The sequence below is a fragment of the Rhipicephalus microplus genome, chromosome 4, assembly GCF_043290135.1.
Source record: "Rhipicephalus microplus isolate Deutch F79 chromosome 4, USDA_Rmic, whole genome shotgun sequence".
NCBI lineage: Eukaryota > Metazoa > Arthropoda > Arachnida > Ixodida > Ixodidae > Rhipicephalus > Rhipicephalus microplus.
In genome coordinates, this window is record NC_134703.1 from 85,761,601 (window position 1) to 85,781,885 (window position 20,285).

The 20,285-nt window shown below is 45.3% G+C and overlaps 1 non-coding gene across 1 annotated transcript; it reads right to left on the bottom strand.

Annotated features, from left to right (window-relative positions):
- Window positions 1-19,521: 19,521 nt before the first annotated feature.
- On the bottom strand, window positions 19,522-19,676 carry LOC119173028 (U12 minor spliceosomal RNA). Its single transcript, XR_005109983.2, has one exon. It is a non-coding gene; the product is annotated as a U12 minor spliceosomal RNA (small nuclear RNA).
- Window positions 19,677-20,285: the final 609 nt, after the last annotated feature.

The window sequence follows — 20,285 nt, forward strand, 5'->3', positions numbered from 1 at the left end:
CGTGTGCGGCAGTTTTTAAACGCGAAAGCTCAAGAGAAAAGTGTGATTCAATTCCACTATGGCATGTGCTTAGGGACCACCTTTTCGCTATTTCAAAAATGACAGATGGAGCTAAGAATCCAGCTTACACATGAGTATCTATTTATTATTTTACTCTATGGTGAATTAAATTGATCCATCTAATCCACGTAAAAATCAACGCTGAATGTAGCTTTATTATTTTGTTGCATTTCCAGCATTTGGTGGCTTAAACAAACATTTAGAAGCTGAAAGTGTCTAAAATATTATTAGTATCCAAACCTTAAACGAAACAGATAGACAGATACTGTCACAATGTTTAACGCACGCACACACACACAATAATTAGACTATTTGAAACGTTCGTTAGCATGTTTCCCTCAAGAGTGCAAATGGCACTTTCGTCGTGCGTATACTGCACATGTAGTACATTGTCAATGGCCCAAACCACGCCGCAGTTTAACACAATAGCCCCACCACGGTGGTCTAGTGGCTAAGGTACTCGGCTGCTGACCCGCCGGTCTGGGGATGCAGCCGTCGGCTCCGGCGGCTGCATTTCCGATGGAGGTGGAAATGTTGTAGGCCCGTGTACTAAGATTTGGGTGCACGATAAGGAACCGCCGGTGGTAGAAATATACGGAGTCCTCCACTACGGCGTCTCTCATAAGTGTATGGTAGTTTTGGGACATTAAACCCCACATATCAATCAAGTATTAACACGACAGTGTTAAAGAGCTCGTTTCATCAAATTTACGACGTCATCGTCGATAACGGCGTCACTGGTTGGGAGTGAAAAATAATCTCGTCCGTGACCAAAAAATTGAGCGAAATGTAAACGAAATAAATGATACAAATATTTGGGTTTGCTATTACGCTTTCGGGTGCTGCGGGTATCTGATGAATATAGATAAAATAAGCGATTGAGCATAGGCCGTCTGCGTGGAAAACAGGTGTTCTACCATTATAGAGTCAATCTGCTTCTTTAGCTGTTTCGGAATAAAAAACTATATGAATGTTATGTAGAAGAGGTAGTCTCATTAACGGAGGGGCTTAGCCAAGAGTGGCACAGTCAGCCCGTGCCCCCCCCCCCCCGCACCGAATTTTTTATCATGTCGTAAAGAGCAATAAATGGTCATTTCAAGGAGGCGATTCTCCTGAAAGAAGAAGGTGCTCCCCCCCCCCCCCCTTCCCCGAAAAATACTTCTGGCTACGCACCTGCCTTAGCGCATGCAATATTCCGTAACAGAAGCGTAGAATCACGCCAGGCATCAAAACACGTGAAATGTGCAACGATTAGGCGTTTTAAAGGTCTATTCGTTACAAAGCGCACTGACATACTTGATCACCCCATCAGCAGCAAGAACATCTACAATGTGGACAGCTGCGAAGGTTCGCGTGTTGCCCTACGCGCGCGCAATGGGCTCTTAGCTGATTTGCAACAATATGATTTATGGATGTTGTACGGTACTTTTAAATGGTCAATGTTACGTGCACAGTCGTTTGTTTTCTTACGGCACGTTTCAGGCATTCACTGAAAACCAAAGCGCAAGAAAAGGTGATGCGAACGCGGCCCGATTTGGCATCGCATCCTCAAAGTCCTTTTATGAGAGTAGCTCCTTAGGCCGCACTCCGTCGTCACCGTCGAAGCTCCCTGCGCCGGGAAAGTGTGCCGGGCAAAACAACAAGTGCGCGCACATATGATAATGAGAGACGCCGTAGTGGAGGGCTCCGGAAATTTCGACCACCTGGGGTTCTTTAACGTGCACTCAAATCTAAGCACACGGGCCTACAACATTTCCGCCTAAATCGGAAATGCAGCCGCCGCAGCCGGGATTCGATCCCACGACCTGCGGGTCAACAGCCGAGTACCTTAGCCACTAGGCCATCGCGGCGGGGCAAGATACCTTTCTCGAGGCGAGATGCAGCAACGCCAGTGTCGGCACACGCCTGGCGCCTCCAACGATCCCTCTGGACAGACCCTAGCCAATAATATGGGCCTCTGTACAAGATTGATCTATCGTGTGACTTCAGGATGCCGCGAAATCTGAACAGGCAAGATGAAACATGTTTACACCGCATCCGAATAAACGTTGCATATACGAACTACTTCAGGAACAAAATTGGACTGTCCGACTCATCATTGTGTGCCCAATGTAACGTCGTTGAAGACATCAATCACGTCCTCTGTGAGTGTACAAAATACGCATCAGAGAGACAGTCTCTGAAGATGGGCTTGAAAATGCAACAGGACACAAATTTGGAGTTAAAAAATATTCTAGGTTCATGGCAGGACACCTCCTGTGCGTTAGACTCTACAAAAGCGCTACTGACGTTCTTACGGGCCACAGGCTTGAACGAAACGTTGTAAATTGTGCAGTGCGTGTGAGAGACTTTATGTGTTATGTGACTGTTATGCGTGTATGTTATGCGTGTTGTGCGTGTATGTGTTGTGTGTTTATCATTGCATATATTAATGTCATCACCCGGAAACTAGAGTAGCCTGTCAGGTGAGAAACTAGGCAAACCTCTCCAGCTTCCATTAAAATAATTCTCTCTCTCTCGCCCAACGCTTGCATTTGTAAACGAAACTGGTAGTTTTTTTTTAGGCAGGAGTCACCTTGAAGATTTAAAGTGAAGCAGTCTCCACTAAAGTCAAATATGAAACCTATTATGCCATTCACAAAAGCGAGCAGTTGGGGAGCCGTAGCAAATCTCAAATATAATATACTTAGCTGTAACATAGGCAACACGTACACCTGGTATCTATACAGCTGTGCCATAGTTGTTTTCAATGCTTTATTCTCTGAATAGAAAGGAAAGTAACGGTTGCGTGCTTCGTACAAAAATATACTATACTGGTGAATTTGTTCCAAATATGTAAATGAATTAACAACAAAAACAAAAACGACGCGTGCTTAGTGGCAGATGAGAGGGAGGAACCAACCAGTGCCATTTATTACAATTCCTAGGCAGTGTTGCCTGAAAGTGCGTAGACGACAGTTACAAGGAACAGGAAATATGCATTTTCGAAACACGCCCTTTGATTCGTACCGCACTTCAGAGGCTGCATTGTTATTTTGTTTTCAACTATAGGCGAAAGACTAGTAATGCGCGAATTCATACGGGTTCCTCCAGTGCGTCAAAGCCACGAAACACGTGAACGTGCCCACCATCTTGTTCGACGGTGTAATAATAAATTTGTTTAAAGGTAAGAATAACGATTGAAGGAGCTTTCTATTCAGGGAACAGGAAGACTCACAAGTGCTCGGTGTTCTTCACGGCAATATCAAAGTTGCATTTACGTATCTACTGTATTCAGTTACACAGACATGCCACAAAATTGTAAACAACTCGCATTAACTCTTTCTTAGTTTATTCGTGTATTTTTCATTGTGAAATATATCCAGCTAACCCCTGTGGTGCACTATACGCGAAGGGCACAAGGACTAATGCATTTAGTGGTTTTAAAAATGCACGTAGCCTAACATACAGATATATCTTGGTTGTGCCTATACTGATACTCCACAACAGATCTGGGCTATGCTACGAGGCTTGTATAACGTTACTGAAACAGCTGTGAACATTAAACATGCACACAAACATGACCCATGCACACACGCGCACGCCTGTGCGAACGCACGTATTATAGCAACTCCCCCTAGGAAAACTATGCCTGGAACGCCGCTCTCTTTTCATTTGGTTGCCTCCTGCCAGCACGCAATCTCGGAGGCCATGCCTCCTGCCTTGTGTTGCGACCGGCCGCCGCGTGAGACCACTCGCCTCCGTATCGCTCAGCCACGTGAAATAACCGTTCCACTCTGTCACGTGACATCACGGCTGCTTGGAGGTAACTGTGAGAGCACTGCTGTGTTCGCAGGGGGCGGCCGTCGGAGGCACTCGCCTTCGTACCGAAGGAGGAGGGTAAAATCAGAGGGCAGGTCAGCGCAGTCGCAGCTCACGTTCCTGGCATAATTTTTCAGGAGGCGTTAAATATAGCAACACCCGGTGACAACTTATCTCCACATTGGCTACGGAAGCGCTGCTTCCGCACATTCCTGTTAATCCACAAGTAGTACGGCAGATCGGGGATGATTTCGGTTTCGCTTGCTGGCATTGTTCACGCGTTCAGAAAATCACATACACGCGAATGTGAATGGCAGAGACATATCGATGGTTCAGTGTATATTTTAGTGTCATGTGACAAGTATATTTTTTCTGATCGAACTTAACAGCACCCTTGTGGCCGCACAGTGACCCACTACGTCACGGATGCCATGTTCACTTTGAAAAACAGGTGTGCTGGAAAGGTGGTGCTGTCCAAAAAATGAAAACTAAAAGAATGATGCATAGCGAACAGCAACTATATTTTGCCGACGACTTAACGCTAGTATTCAAGTTTCATAATGAATCAAGCCGCGTTTATTTTAGACAAGACAAATGAGAAAATTGTGAGTTCCCCTAAGCAAAGTTTTTTTTCTTTTTTTCTTTTTGGCGCGAATGCAGGCATGCGTTTCGGTACTCTTGCTTTCTGAGCGTTTTCAGGAAAAGTTATCGTCGAGTATACCACGAATCGCAAGAGGTTCTAGTCAAGCAGGTAGTTACAATGTTAATACTGTATTCCAAAAGAAGTCTCGTTTTGTACTGGACTGGATAAAAGTTTTCGAAGCAATTACTACAGATTATGTTTTAGCTAAACGCGTGTATTCTTGTTTCGCTCATATCTGTCAGACTCATTGCCCCTTTCTCCAGCACCGGGTGTGAAACCAGCCTGAAAGCTAACAAACCTTCCTGTCCTTCCGTTTTTCTTCTCCTCCTCCTTAACTGTGCATAAATTGGCGTGACTACCTAAGTCAAGGTAAGCGTTACTTTAGAGATGAAAGCTTTCGTTTGACCACCGATTTATTAATGCTTGAGTTATACCGGATGGCCGCAGCAGTACAGCAGTAAACACGGGAGGCTTCACAGGTGGCGCCATATGGTGCCTCTATGTTGAAGGAGGCAAGCACACAATTCTTATCACCGATATCTCGTGCATTCAGCCTCTCTCCTAGTAGACCCTCGAGACGCGCTGAATAGCACACGGGAAAAAAATAGAGGGGCACAGGCAGGGCACACACGAGCGCAAACAACCGGGAACCACATTGTACAGGGTTGTCACTTGCAGCTGATGACACTCCTAAAATGACACTTGTCAACCATGTTGTACATGGTAGATGAGTGTCAACCATTTACAACCAACTAGATCCTACTTTGGCCCTTCTTTCTCTGCTAGCTTAACTTCCCGCTATAGCGGCCTGATTCCGAGCGAAATGCTCTTTTGATGTTTTTCTCTTTCAAAGATACTGACTGAAAGTAAATATAAATGAATCTATAATTTTGTCTGCAAGAATCATACGATGTCATCGTCGGGGAACTCCAATCTGTACATCGCAGCACCAAACCAGCAAAAAAAAAAGTTTTAATAAGTGATCATTACCTTTCTATGTGAACTGGCTCCAAATCAATGCATAGCCTTTTTACCTAATATCGATAACGTACTTCAATGTCCCACGACGACGGTCGCTAATCAGGGCGATTAAGAGCATAATTGAGGGCTGTCATTGCCCAATTCCATGAACCGTTATAGCTATCATTGTTATAAATGAATTATTTGTTTGTTTTACTTTGATGTTTGAATGCAAGGACCCAGACTGTTTTTTAAATCTGACTTCTAACTTCACACCTCCATTTTCGTAATCGTACCTATTCCCGGTGAATACATGCCGCAATAATAAGTCTGCATCGGGAATTGTACCGAGTAATTTCTGATGCAGTGAACAATAATCAGCTATTTCTTTGATTCTTTTTCATAATGAGTATCATAACAAATGTTTATTAAAACATTCCACGCGGGAAAACTTTTGCACCCGCCTGGCTGCTGGAATTTAAAAGCAGCTTACGGTTCAAACACTCACAAACGCTGCAAGCCTGTTTACTTCCACAGAGCACGTAGGCACGACTCACTTAACAAAATGACCCTTCCACTGGGATGAAAGAAACAAGGAGTTGAATTACAACTCCTCGCCAAACAGGATGAAATGATTGAATTCGGTTCATCGTTCAATAATCAAGAATAAAAGGGTCTACCCAAATTATAGCTTTCTATTCTTATCTAAGGAACAGTCGGTGAAGAAAGCTCTCACAGAAACTTCTTTATTATTATTTTTTTGCCATTCTTCCCCTTACACTCGCAAAGTGCCACCCCGGGCCTTTTTGTTTTGCTTTCTTTTCCCCTGTACCATCCCGTTTTATTCTGGTTGCTTATTACTCAAAGCGACTCCTACTCACTTCACAATAATTTAGCTGCTCGCAAAATGTGACTACAGACGATCCAGACGATTCAGCAAACAAAAGAAAGTAGACTAGTGAACGAAATAAAACTTCGACGTTATTCTTTCCAGTTTTTGTGATGCTCATGCGTGTCTGTAATTTGTTTTAATTTCTCGCTCGATATTTATATTTAGAAAGAGCAAAATGGAGGGGTAGCTACGACTGCGGCGAGACCCAACCTCTCGGCTCATACCTTAGCATCGGCTGCGCTTGGCTGCGCTTGGCTTGTTCGGAAAGCAGCAGCCGAGATATAAATGACTTTTTTTTTCTCCTTTACCCCCCGTCCGTACCGTGTTTCCGAGAACATCACGCGTTGTTCTTCTCTTGTTAGTTTTATTTCCTCGCTTTTTTATATAATGTACTAGTGTATATTGGAAAAAGGTATAATGAACTCCAGGCGTCGTGTCTTTTTCCTCACTCGCATTGACTAATTCAACTCGCTCGATTTGTTTTCATCCGGGAGCCAGGAGCGTGTCACACGAGGCACCGATCTAAATACATTACGGTGCTCCCTTGTTTTTTTTTGTGTGTGTGTGTTTGTGTCTCATGGACGATTGACTCCTTTTTTGTTGTGTTGGAATAGTTTATATAGCTTCCTCCGTGCTAAATTTGCACACATAAAATGAACTCTTGTTAAACATGCGGAATGTCGGTTCTACGTATCACTTCACACACATTTGCATATGTTAAAAACATCACATTTTACTGCACAACAATATCGCAAGAAAATGTGAAGCGTATCAGTTTAATGTGTGCTGCTTGCGGAAACTGTATTCCTCAGGCCACAACGTTTTGGGAAATACAAATTCAATATAAAGAGCGACCTTCATTGATATTTTTTTAAAGTGATCACGCTAAGAAGCTCGTTTCACAGATATTCGGGTGTCGGCGTTGGTGTTCGTGTCGTTGGTTGTGAGTGGACAATCATCATATCTTGTCTCTGATCCAAAAATCTAAAAAGATGCAAGTAAATTAAAAAATAAAAATCAGTAATTCGAGCCAGAATCAAACCCTGCCTGTCTGCATGGCAAACAGGTGTTCTAGCTAACACACACGTTATTGCTTGAAACTGCTTCGGAGAAAAAAAAAGACACTATATTGCATTGTGTTGTGAAAAGAGCCTCCTTGATGCATGTATTGTTGCCAATCAGAAGCTTAATATCGCGCTAGGCGTGAAAACATGTGACTTGCGTAACGGGTGAGTATTTTAAAGGCACACTCGTTACACAGCGCTCCGACATATATAATCATCATCAGCTGCAAACAAAGCGAGCAGCTGTGCATGTTCTCGTGTTGCCTTACGGACGTGTAGTGCGCCCTTCACTGATTCGCAAAAGGAGGAAGTATGGCACAGCGGGCACTTAACAATAGTACTTGCAGTAGGAATTCTACAGGATGGTCTGAAATGGCGAAAATCACGCGCACACGCGTTCGTTTCCTTCCGGCATGGTTGAAGCATGGACGGAAAACCGAAGCCAGGCTGGCCATGGAGAAGATGGTGTGGACCCGGCCCGATTACGCTCTCGTTAGCTACTTTCGAAGGCGAAGCTCGAGGGTCCTTCAGGTTTTTTACCTCCCAATTTCGTGCGGTCGCGTTGCATATTTAGGGTTTATATAGACTGTTTGACAGTTTTCGAACATATGATTATGCCCACGAAATAGGTTGTGATGTATATATGCACACCTATGCAGACAGAGAGAGAATTTATTCACAGAATGGCAGAGATGTTGGCCTTAGCTAGTTCGCTTTGGTATACACTGGCAAGAGCAGCAGGCCAGAGGAGCGAAAGAGTGATGAATGATGATAGTGGATAGTGAAGTGACATAGCAAAGTGAGTATTTGGATCGCATCATACTCTCAGTAAACGATTTGTATTAAACGAATATTATAAGGAACGAAAGTTTCTCAGTCAAGATCTTGTAAGATGAAAAGGTAAATGAGGATGCATTGTGTCCCGCAGGCTTCAAGAGTCAACCCGTTTTGAATCTATCATTGTGGGCCCCACACGTGACCCTTTGCGTCAATATCACGCAAGCAATGAAGTTCACGGAGACGTTGAAGATGTGTGCCCGGTACTTTTTATGTGAAAAGCAATTCTCAATGGACCAGAAGCAGTTGGACTGTTTTCATCTATGTATCTATTTATCTAGACACCTGCGTGCAAGCTCTTTCGTGATCACTTTCTTAACTTGGAGTAGACTAAACCACTATGGCAGGGTAACAGAGCTCGACGAACATGACAGACTGGTCATTACATAACGTGAATATTGTCGCGAGCAAAACAAGACCTGCAGCCAGGAGTTCACCTGAACCCGAGCAACAAAAATGTTCTCTTCCTCTTCGCAGCCCAAAACGGGTATGAGCCACAGCGGCTCGTTCATCAATGGTGGCATGACCCCCTCTCCCAAGAAGCATCGTCTCGATGCTGTACATGAAGGCAAAAAAAAAAAAGAAAATGAGATGAAAATTACCATGCAAGCAAAATGAATGGCGTAAGGCGGAATAACATAGTTGGTTGTGGAGTCAAGATTTAAATGAGAAATAAGAAAAATAGGAAAGAATGTAAGGGAGAGACGATTAAAGTCAGTCACTCACTGGCGATTCACAGCGCGAAATATATGGTTTGGGCCGTGAAACGTGAACGACTTCAGTTCGCGGGGTGAAACAGGAACGTCTCGAAGTGCCTTCTGGGAGAACCTCGTATGTGACGTCGCTGAGACGTCATATGACCTTGTAAGGGCCGAAGTAGCGACGAAGAAGCTTTTCTGAACGGCCACGTGCTTGCCTTGCTACCAATTTGTCTTGAGATAGACGGAAGATAGGTGGGTGTGCTCAGAAACCTTGAGCCGAGGGGCGGGCTCGAAGCAGTGGCGTGGAAGGACTGCATAGCCTGGTACCTGGGCCGCATAGCAAGATCTGTAGCCGGTGGCGCAGGGGATCGCGATGCCGCCGCGTATGTCAGGACTGGGGCCTCGGGAATCAATGGTGCGATTGGGGTCAGGGGTGTGACGGCCTGCCGGACTTCTTGTCTGATTACATCCGCGAGGACTGACACAGGTTGATAGGATCCCACTGCCTGAAGCTGTCGCAGTTCGCCCGAAACAAGACCTGCAGCCAGGAGTTCACCTGAACCCGAGCAACGAAAATGTTCTCTTCCTTTTCGCAGCCCAAAACGGGTATGAGCCACAGCGGCTCGTTCATCACTGGTGGCAATATGTTGTCGCGCACGTCATGAAACCTTTCCTCTAGACACGTGTGCCACATACCCGTATGGTACAGGGTGCTATGCGCCACGGGTGATAGAGATAGGGTGGCTGATAATTTATTCGAAGGCAGAGAGGGAGGACTGAGCTGGCGCTATAGCCTGCTGGTCTACACAGTGCGATGGGGAAAGGCAGAAAAAAATGTGATGAAGGGTGAAATATAGGGTAAGGAAGAGGCGATGCGTATGTTGAGTAGCCAACGGTGATCGACAGTGAATATCTACACCGAAACGGAGAGAAATCATATTGGTAATTTAAATACTAGAGCATTAAGTTAACCACAGCGTTCATCCGATGAATGCAAAGAATAAAAATCAGGGTATCAGCGGAAATACAACCCCAGAATTTTGCTTGGCAGTCAGATATTCTACCACAAAGCCACCCCAGGTCTAGAAGCTGCTTTGGAAAAAGACCCAATGCAGGAGGTGTTGTCAGTGTAAGGTATATTGTGGCTGCAGTGCTGGCAATCAAATTTGACAACAAAACAATAAATATTGCATATTTACTGCTATAACACTGGCGTTATGTCCGGTTGACACTATTTGTGGTTGCAGTGTCGAATTCAATGTTATAACATGTCTAATAAGCATAACATATTTTTGTTGTGATTCAGCAAACTATATTCATGCGTTGCTCGTCCTCGAAGGAATACACAATGTGAAAGTTACGCATGGCATTTACTTCATCACTCCGCAAAGTGAACACCCGTTTCGATAATACTGATGTATGCACTCTAAATTGAGTTTTGACGTTACGTCACATCATAATAGGTGAGAGAAATTCCCCTTTGGAAACACCATCTTATGACATGACGAACTGCCCGATGGTTGATGTATCAAATGTCCCGTCTGTTTTCTCTGGACACCGCCGTAGGTTTTCATGTATATTGACTATAGGTCATGCTCAAAATATTTTTATGTCAAGGATACTTAGATTTACCTTAGTCCTATATTGTCGGGTATGAGTGTAATAAGTAAGCTTGGTGAAGATCTATACATTAGTGCTCCTAGAGGTACCACCGAGGAAATACGTAAAGTTTGGCAAAAAAAATGCTTGCTTTAACAGAAACCACGAAATATATAGTCTTACTGCGTAAGAATAGGTGCATAGGGAAATTTTATGTGTGCTAATGAATTTAATGCTAAGGGCGCGTCTTGACAGTGTTTTTTGTTGGGAGTGTAGCGTCCTGGCTCGGCCTAAGGCGGTCTTCTGTTTCCACTGAGAGCTTTTTCACGTCACTGCTACAAACTGCGTGACTTCCTAAAATTTTTATTACTACCCTTCCTATTGGTGAAGCGTTTTGTTTAGAGCGTCTCAAAAGCGCCACTTTTACTGCGTTTAAAGCGTTTACAGTTTATAGCTAATCCTTAGGGCTTTTGGTTCAACTGCTGGACTATCTCACTACAAGGCTCCAAGAGATACGCAAAGCCCATTTCAAGTATAATTGACTGTGATCACATATTGTGTTATTGTGTGTATGAAGGGGGGGGGGAGGCTTCATACACACAATAACGCGCGTATACGCTCATGCCAACGTGTACACACCCATAGTTTTCTGCATTGTAAAGGCTGGTCAGTCGAAATGCCCTCAGACATCAAACATTTTTTGTAAACTAGAAACTTGCTCACACATTTCAGCAAACACAGCCTCTGTAGAAGAGATGGCAAGCGATGTCATTCGGACCGAAGCCTGTGTTCTCCGACTTGTTCGTTGGGCGCAACGACAATAAGTATATCGGCAAATCCCGCATGCCTCATCTGTACCAGAAATAATGCAAATAGGTAACTTTTTCAAGAAAAAATAAACTTAAGGAAGCTTCTCACTGGTGGTGGCAAGCTTCAAAGAAGTGCGCAGCTGGATAGCTACGGTTCCTTTTTTTGTTTTCTCTTTATTTTTCTCCTTTATTCCTTTCTCCTTCTTCTCTCTTCTATCTGTTCTTTTCTGGGCTCTCTTAATTTCTATTGATTTGTTCCTCTCTTTTAACATGTTTATTTCCATTTCTTTTTGTTTTTTTCTATTCTTTCCCTTTCTTTCTATTTCACACTTGCCTGCTCCCCCCACCTCTTTTCTTTTTTCTTACGCATGGTTTTGCGGGCATTACGCCAAGCGCACAACTTTTTTATGTGTGCTGACGATGATAAATCGTCATCATGATAGCGGTGGAAAACCAGGATGAAGAAGAATTCTTGGCATGAGTATGCGCTCGGTACGCTACCCATGGAGTGGTGCGTGCTGCCACGACGACAGCACACGACAGCGTCCGACAGCCCGGTGACCTACAGTAACTCGCACTTGAAATATCCTTATCTTAATTCTCAGGTTTTCACTTGCCAAACTTCTGCGTTCGCGTACACGTAAACTGGTGCATCGCGTCAGTTAAACAAAGACATCTAGTTTTTGTGGTGCTACATATTCTTTTATTTGATCGGGGCATCTTCTAAAACAAGTTTTTAATATCAATAGATCATTCCTTTTGAATGTATGTAACTCATGAAGCGAACTTGAGATATCTTCAACAAGCAACATAGAAGTAGAAGAAGTGTAACCTTGAAGTCATAAACAATAATACCCTACGTTCTCACAACATTCTGACATTTTCCTGTTACATTTTGCGATAGCCTTGCCTCAAAACAATTAACGCCTCCCCCCCCCCCCCGTCCCTATACACTGTTAACTGCGGTTAGATGTTAGGAAAAAAATTCACTTGTCATTTGGCAATCCACTCACAATTTGTGCTAGCCCACGTATCAGCTGTGGCATACGTACTGTTTTAAAGCAGAAAAAAGCTCTCGCGCTCTTTATATGCTTATACTCGGAACACGCAAAACTACGCAAGCGTACACTGGGTGTTTGCAGCATGTACCGATCACCTTTTCTATTTCCTTCCGCATGCAACGAGAGGCAGTCCGGCATGGGCCGAACAAGGGGTGGGGTCGCCGGGTCAATACCGGTAGGCGCCAAAGGAACAAGGCGGCCTGAAGGGGCGATTGAAATCTCCACGCATGCAATCACACACATCCAAACGGCGGGGAATAAACGGAACTTCACACGACCAACCGAAAAGAAACAACACCCGGTGAAAAGCGATTCCCGAATAACGACGAAAGGAGGAAAGAGTGAAGCGAGAAAAGAAAATGGAATCCCATTCATAGAAGCTCATAACCCATTTGAGCCGCGTCTCCCGCCCTCTGCTCGCATGCGAGTCGGATAAGGAACCTTCCTCTCTTTACCCTTCCCTTCTTCTCAATTTACCCGGCGTGCTTGAACGACCGACCGGGTGGAGAGGAGGCTGACGAAGGCACCGCTCGAAGCTGGTAAAAGGCGAAGAAAAAAGTGAAACCTAGGAACTACATAAAAAACTACGTACGTTGAATCATGAAGAATGTGAAATGAAATCTACCCACGCAAGCCTGCGCTTCGGTCTTAGCCGAAGAACTAACATAAACGACAAAGACGATAAAAATGGAAAAATAAATGAAGCTCAGAAGATAAGACAGGGAGCAGTCGAATGGAGCAAAGGCGTAAGAACACGCCTGTGGAAGCCAGCACACGAGTGAGCCGGGAGAGAAAGGGGCTAGGGATGGGAAGGTGGGAAAGAAACCATAGAAACTAGGAGAAAAGGCGGGATGAGTGGAGGGGGACGGCGATATCTGGGGAGTTGAACGGGCGATGAAAGGGTCCAGATATTATACGAATTACGCTAAGGAGAACAATGCAGACAGCCGCCATGGACGCTGTCCATGCTACGCTATATATACTACGCTCCCATCTCTATGAGCCCCCTTCCACGCTCCTTCGAAATCTAGCCGCGCATGAAGGGGGGGGGGGGGGGGGTGTCCACGTAGTGGCCCTTCGATTTTGCTTTTGTGCGAGAGGGAACCCGCGTGTTTACGACGTGCCCGAGTGAAAGCCCCGTCGGCGATGGCCAGTGAGCGGGGCGGGCATGGGCGCTTGTCAACGACAAGGTGTAGTACGTATATGCCTCGGAGTGCCGCCGCTGTAAGGAAAGAGAGACGCATATCGAATCGCGCTAGTCAGCGCACAGTACGGAACCAATATTGAAGGCAGCGGAAAAGCTGCATGCAGGTCGTGGAAACAAGCCCGGGGATACCTAAAGAGGATTTCAGGGTTAGCCTTTCCTCTATATAGGGAAAGTCATTCCACCGTTCAATATTCCGACATGTTACCCGCTGTGTGCTTAAGCAACATGATGGGGATATAGGGGGAAATACTTAAGACGTCCAGTATGCAGTGGTGGGCATACGGAATCGATATGCTGCCAAAAAAATTTCTTGACAGGCCTTACACAGATTTTCTTCTGTTGGTGTTTATATCTTGATTTCTATCATAAAAAACTTTCAGTGTGCGTGTATGTTTCTGCGTGTCTGTGCGTGCACTTGAGTGTGTGTGTGTGTGCGTGCGTGTGTGTGTGTGTGTGTGTGCGTGTGTGTATGCGTGCAGACGAACGTACAAACGCATGCACACAGATATCTACACTCACCTATTTATGTATATTCGTGTACATACACAGGGTACACGATCTTCACATACGCTTTTCTACGAACATGAGGTACAAGCTACATGTTATGTGTGTCACATATATCCACATTCCTCTATGTGGTGTGTGTGATTGTTAGTAGTTTTTTCAATATGACACCTAGACACTGCTTTCACGCTTTTCGATCTTGATAACCAAATCTCATGTCAGATCGGACGTCATTTCCCAAGCTCACCGGATGAATTCGCTTCTCATTTTTCTTCAAGCTCTGTCTCTCGTTCTTCACCAGGCGCCGGGGGCAGACTCGCTGCACGAGCTTTGATTTTCTTTTGTGATCGCCTCCACACGCCGACGGTCAATGTCTCAGGGGTCTTTTCTATCGGATCAACTCGAGACAACGTATTTGCTTCTCGACCGTGTAGAAAGCATAGACCACGAAATGGCGCAACCTGGGCATCAACTTACGTACTTTTTGAACTATAGTGTAGTGATCCAACGTCTCAAATCCACCTGTTCCAACGCAACGTGCACCTCGTTCACTTGCGTGACGGTGGTTCGCACGATTGTTTTAGGGAGACGAAAGATGCCATCTGGCTCAGTAGACGTCTTCGAGGAACACGTAGAACGTACAAAATCCTCTCCAAGTTCAACCGCACGGCCAGTATAACCTCAATGAAATATAACTTATCATTAACTCTCCGATGCAAAGTCGCCCATCTTTCGCTATTTCATGAAATTTTGCACTACCCAACATTTATTAAGTAATATATATTTTGACCACTTCACATAAACCATGTTAATCGTCGTAATGAGGTATAAATTGCATCATGTCAGAATAAATCTTTTTTCCCTCGTTTATTTCCCTGCATCTGAAGAATAGAACCGTCCCCCCGCCGTAGTGGTGTAGTGCCTAAGGTACACGACTGCTGACCCGAAGGTCCCGGGATTGAATCCCGCGGCTGGGGCGGCTGCACTTTCGATGGAGGCGAAAATGCTGTAGACCCATGTGGTCAGATTGGGATGCACGTTAAAGGACCCCGGGTGGTCAAAATTTTTGGAGCCCTCAACTACGGCGTCTCTCATATTCTTATGGTCGTTTCGGGACGTTAAACCTCACATATCTTAGTCAGCAAGACTAGAACCACCTTCCCTGAAGTGGAACATTTGACCACCGGATAAATTTGGACGCAACAACTATCCTTGAAAGCGAGACTAACTGGACGAGAAGGTTGCTACTCGAGTCGTGGCTTATACAGCGAACGGTCCGAAACATCCAAAACGTCAACTGTTTTCTAGGAACCCTTGCTCCGGTCTATACACACGGACGGCGCTCCGCGGAAAAACGGGCGAGAGAGGGAAGAGGGGGGGTCATTAACCGCCCCGCAAGTTCTTTGAAGACGCCGCTGCAACGTAGCCCCCCCCCCCCCCCGAGGAAAGAACCAATTCAGCTTCGAAACGTCGGTTTACGCATCTTCGCGCACTTCTTGGTTGAAGCTTAAATAGTTTACCAGTAGCGTGTCGGTGCAGCCACTTTGGTGACATGAAGGCAGACGCGACGAGCTTCAATAGCCATGGCCAAACACGCGAATTTCGCTAGGCTGCTATTGTAGAGAGGACACAACGCGCCACCAGAGTGGGTATCGGTGAGTCATAAAAAAATGGTAGAACCCACGAATTGTGAGAATCGATGATATGTGAAGCACGAATGAGGAAGTTCATATGTCACGTTAGGATGAGCACAGCGTTGCGAGGTGGACGTAAATTATTCCGCGAATGAATTCCATGCCATGATTATCACGTTTAGAAGTGTCATTTACCTTCATCGTCTGTTCACGGCCCCTAATACCAAATTTTGTATATGTGAAGCTAGCGAAATGGCGAAATGGCCGTGAGCACGTTATTAGCGTAGCATGTAGTCATTATTTACGTGACACGCATGTCATGATTATCATGTTTGGGCGTGTCAAGTCAAGTCAAGTTTATTTGCAACACATCAAGTCGAAGGTCCTTTGTCGAAAAGATGACACAGACATCTTGAGAGAACACAAAGACCCGTCGAAAAACAGAAGGCATTTAACAAGACCACGGAGTTAACTATAGATGCATAGGCCAAAACAAAAGCTTATTTTGTTTCTTTTTAGACAACGAAATAATCACGTGGATTGTACTTGTGTTACATAAATTGTCTTTGCCCATGCGCAAAAACAACAAATTCTATAAGAAAGAATAAATCCAAAAACAAGATAAACTACAGATAGTCTCGTTTTAGCAGATGCTATATGCTCAAGATGGCCTTCGTCGTCCATTCACGTCACCTTAAACCAAATTTGGTATGTGTGGTGATAAAAAAAATGGCCGATAGCATGCTATGACTGTAGCATGTAATCATGTTTCACATGAAACGCCTATCAATATTATATCATATTTGGACGTGACGCATAGGTATGGCCGACACCGCCGACTGTGCACACTGCGGAGATGAAGAAACCATTCGACATATCCTGTGTGACTGCCCGAAATACAACCTGGAAAGACAACACCTTTCTAATGCACTAAACAGGTTAGATGACCAGCTGCTGTCAAAAGAAAGTATACTGCGCGATCGTCATGACTCATCGTCACAGAAGAAAGCCGTGCAAGTGCTACTGGGCTTCTTGCGAACTACTGGCCTGTCGGAACGCCTCTGAGTAAACTGATTTTGTGTGTGCGTGTGGGTCGGTGTTTTTCTCTTATTTATTTTTCAACTCTCCCTTTCTCTTTCAACCCCCTATTCCCCAACCCCAGTGTAGGGTAGCATACCGGATACTAGCATCTAGTTAACCTCCCTGCCTTCCATTTTTCTCGTTTCTCTCTCTTTTTGGACGTGACATTTACCTTCGTCGTCCATTCACGCCACGTATTACCCAATTTTCTATATGTGGAGCTAGCGAAACAGCCACGAGCATGCCCTGAGTGTAGCAGGTAGTCGTGTGTTACATGACGTGTATATTATGATAATCTTGTTTGGACGTGTCATTTACCTTCGTCGTCAAATGACGTCACCTGATACCAAATTTGTTATATGTAGAGCTAGCGAAACGCCTGCGAGCACGCTATGAGCGTAGCATATGTAGTCATGTTTAACATGACATTCATGCCATGATTATCACGTTTCGATGTGTCATTCACCTTCGTCGTCCATTCACGTCACGATTGATTGATTGATATGTGGGATTAATATGTGAATCTGAGCACACGGGCCTACAACATTTCCACCCGTTCACGTCACGTAACACCAAATTTGGTATATTTGAAGCTACAGAAAGGGCCGCTAGCGCATCATGAGTGTGGCGTGTAGTCATGTACAGCCATAACGTGAAACTCATCACATGCATGTAATGATTTCCGCGTTAGCGTCTGTCACTTGTGTTTGCTATGCAGTGATGTCATACCATACCAGTTTTGCAAAATGTCATGTGAGCGGAACTACCTCATGAGCCGCAAGACCATGAAATGTAAATAATGACATCCATGACATACACGTCATAATTTTCGTGTTATGACTAATCAATTATTTTCGTGGTACAGTCATGTTATGCCATACCAAGTTTGTTATTGATACCATTATCGAGACGGGTAGCAGAGCTAAAAGTCATAGGTGGCAACTAGCTAGCTAGCTAGCTAGCCAGATGGATAGATAGATAGATAGATAGATAGATAGATAGATAGATAGATAGATAGATAGATAGATACGCCCAAAGTTGCGAAGTTCGCTAAGAAACGCTTCACATTTAAAATATATAATTCATAAAAGATGAACTAGAACATACGTGGCTCCTAGCTTCGCAATCGGAGGACACGGAGATTACGCGATATACGACACTTACGACAGACGCGACTGCCTTCTGAACGTGGGAGAAGTGATTGTTGAATAGGAAAATAAAATAAACGTGTACCCCGCAACTTTGTTCAGGGGGAGGACACCTCAGCAGTAGTGCACAGGGATGGGTAAAGTAAATAAAGGAGATAAGAAGGAAAAGAAAAGAGGAGAATAAAAAAATCACAGCATATTCGTGGGGTGAATGGTGGAGAGTAGAGCGAAGCTGGGTCCGCACGCCGCTGCCTCGCCGCTTTGGCCTCCCGTTCTCGTACGGCGGGATCTTGCAGGCGCCACTGCGCAGCTTCACGGCACGCTTCTGCTTCGCGGACTCGCACATCGGGGTTCCATCTTCGAGCGCGAGCCACCGCCGACTTGCGCGCAGGCCGCTCTGCAGCTTTGTCTATTCACCGACCTTCTGAATGCGCGCGCGTGCCAGAACGGCTTTTATTTTACTACACCGCGCCCCCTAGCTCACGTCGCCGCCGACGAACACGCGATCGCCAACGTTTTCGTGTCATTCCTATTTCCTCGCGCGCTCGCCCATCGGGGTTCCGTCTTCGAGCACTAGCTGCCGCCGCTTTGCGCGTGTCATACTTTTTATCGACAAACCATAAATCATTTGCTGGACGCGTCCGTCCGTCGTTTGTCTGTCTGTCTGTCTGACACACGGATGGACGGACGGACGCACAGACGGACAGATGTACGCGTGGACGAACGCAGGTACGGACACATGAACGAATGGACGCACGAGAGGACGGACAGATGGAATGGACGGACGCACGGATGGACGGATGGACGCATGGACGGATAGACGCACGGACGGATGGACGCATGGACGAACGCAGGGACGGACGAATGGACGCACGGATGGACGCATAGAAGGACGCACAAAAGATCGGACGGATGGAGGCATGGACGCATGGATGGACAGAAGCATGGACGTAGGCGCGAAAGAACGCACTCACGGATGAACGCATGGACGAGCGCAGGGACAGACGCACACATGGACGGACGAATGGATGCACAGATGGACGCACGAATGGCTGCATGAGGGGACGCACGGATGAACAGGAGGACGGGCGGACGCATGGACGTATGCACGAATGGGCGGACGCACCGATTTAAGAATGGATGCATGGACGGAAGCATGTACGAATGCGGGGACGGACACACAGAGGGACGGAAGCAAAAACAAATGGATGGCCGGAAGCACGAACCGACTGATGGAAGCTTCGCCCCCCTCACCATTCTTCCCTCCATGGATATGCTGCGATTTTTAATAATTATCATACTACAAGTAACGTCCTCTAGTATCGTACCATTTACATTGTTCAGCGTATATGCGTTTTGTTATATGTAAAAGTACCACCCTCTACTCCAGGTTCCAGAACTAACGAGAGGTGGCTACATACAATTACGACGGAACGCACAGCCAACGCTTTAAGGAGCTTCGCTACCAAAAAGACACATTCGTACGCGGCTTTACCCTTTCTGTCTTTTCGTTTATTGTTTGGGGCAGATCGCAACAACCCGAGCACCCCGCAAAAGTAGGCGGGGCGCCCTTGGGACGACCTGTGCCCCCTCAAAAATTACGACCGTATGGAGAGTACGGTAGAACCGGGCGTCAATCCGGCTCGTTATTTTCCTTACTCATTAGTTTAAGGCACGAATTGCAAATGTTTTTGCTAATCCTACTGACCAACGACAACCGAGCTAATTGGGCAGGCTAAGCGGCACGTTTCTTGCGTGTTTCTGCCTACAAATAAAGAGTTATCCAAATATTTGCCATTTCTAGTTTTTATAATCTAAATTGAGCTGCTCTTTCATTAAGTCTTTGTATTTACACTACAGTTTCATTTAAGATAAGTTAAAGCTTGCGTGAAGAATATCTCACAGTTTGTTGGAAACGTCGTCATTTAGAAGCATATAGTTTCAAACAAAGATACCTAGAGTGGAATCCGGTGCTAGTGTCTACGCGGGCTCCTTCAGCGGCGCTTGTACGTGCATGGGAATGATGGGAAGTACAGGATTCGGATCTGCTTCGGATAGATAACGTTCTTGAGATTCGCGACGCTTTTTTTTCGAATGTAAAACAAATTGATATGAAGTAACATTAAAAGAAAAGTTGCTTCATCCTTTTGTATGCAAACTTTATTGCAAAAAGTTTTTGGGACCATGGTGTAGAAGTGAAACATGGACGGATTTAACCATCAGGGTATGCATCGCTCTGCCATTGCGTTCAGGATTTGGCATCGAGATTTAATAAATTATTTTTT